The following is a 1,684-nucleotide window of genomic DNA, read 5'->3' as shown; positions in this document are numbered from 1 at the left end:
TTAGTGAACAATGCTGCAGTTTGTGTTGACCCTCTGTGACACTGTTCACACTTGGTGTGATTCTGTGCATCATCACAGATCGTGACAACAGAAGCTGTAAATTTGCCACCATCGTCCTTTATCAAATCTCAACAAGTCATTTTTTGAACCAGTTAACTTGAATAAATAAAATTGAGTGGCACATTTCCTCTGTTGTGGAATCCATTGTGAACATGCCGCTGCTGCTGCTGCTGCTCCAGGTGATGCAGAATCGCTCCGCCTTTTTTTTTTTGAAGGAGGGTCTAATGGTACTTTCCTGCTTTGCATTGCTTCAACGGACCAATTAGAGAAATTCCCCTCTCACCTCTGATTACTTTCAAACTAAACAAACAAACGAACAAACAAAAAAAAGCAATGCAACATGACATGAATGTAATTTGTAATTCAACGCATTACAGAAATGTAGTGGAGTAGAAAGTACAGATACCTAATGTAAAATGTAGTGGAGTAAAAGTGAAAAGTACCCATGATGAAATCTACTTAAGTAAAGTACAGATACATGAAAAATGTACCCATGATGAAATCTACTTAAGTAAAGTACAGATACATGAAAAATGTGCTTGAGTACAGCAAGAAAGTACTTGTACTTAGTTACATCCCACCACTGCCTGTGGTTGTGTGTCCAACAAGGCCTGCTCTCAGCTCAGTGATTCCTCAGAAAATCCACCCAGGTTAGATTTCCCTGACATGACTGTTTGCTCATGATCCTGCAGTCATGATAAAACTGGACCTGCTTTCCAGGTAAAACAACCCTCTGATCCAACAGAGCAACATTTCTCCTGTAAGTGATTAAATCTAGCCTCACCGCTGTTTTTACTGACAGGTTGTAATTGAGTAAAAAAAGATAATATTTGCAAATTCTGTTGTGAAAAAGCGAAGAACACACAGTCAGTAAAAAATTCAGATATGATGAGAAGGAAAATAGATGTTGTGAGCACAGAAAAGAAAGAAAAGTGAAAGTAAAGCCACCTTTTTTCCGTTTCCCCTTCTTTCTTCTCGTAAAACCCAACAGATAAGTCTCATGGTCACCGGCTGCTGCAGGGACTCAGTGCTGTAAACAAAATGTGGAATATTTTCAAAGATAAGCAGCTTCACACAGTTTCCAATCTCTCTTTTGTCTTCCAGTCTCTTTTGTCAGGCCTGAAAGGTAATGCTTTAAATGTGAAAATAGCTTTTGTCGCTGTATTTAGTGCGTTCTTTTCAAAATAGCCGGACAACTTTCAAGCTAATCTTTGATTTTGTTATGGAAAGAGTCACATAGAATCAACTTTTATGATTTTTCTGTATTCTTTTCTTTTTATAAAATCAGTTATTTGGATGTTTTTTCCTGATTTGCTGGATTATGATAAAATGTATCACAATCACAATAAATCCTAAAACGAGAGTAAGGCGTACGAAATAAAAGCTAAATTTAACATTTTTTCCATTAGGTTATACGTTCTAAAGTTATATAAAACATAACTTGGAAAAGGTCATTTGTATTTCTAGAAGTATAATTTCATGTATAATATTTTTTTCAATAAATACTGAAAGAGATTGGATGTTGACTTGGATCAACACAACTTCACACCAAAGAAGTTCTGCTCAAGGGGACAGTTTTTTTTCTACTTTCTTTATTATTTTTCTTTGGATGCAGTCTCAAAAT

Source organism: Austrofundulus limnaeus, unplaced genomic scaffold, assembly GCF_001266775.1.
Source record: "Austrofundulus limnaeus strain Quisiro unplaced genomic scaffold, Austrofundulus_limnaeus-1.0 Scaffold524, whole genome shotgun sequence".
Lineage (NCBI taxonomy): Eukaryota > Metazoa > Chordata > Actinopteri > Cyprinodontiformes > Rivulidae > Austrofundulus > Austrofundulus limnaeus.
This window is presented reverse-complemented; position numbering follows the sequence as displayed.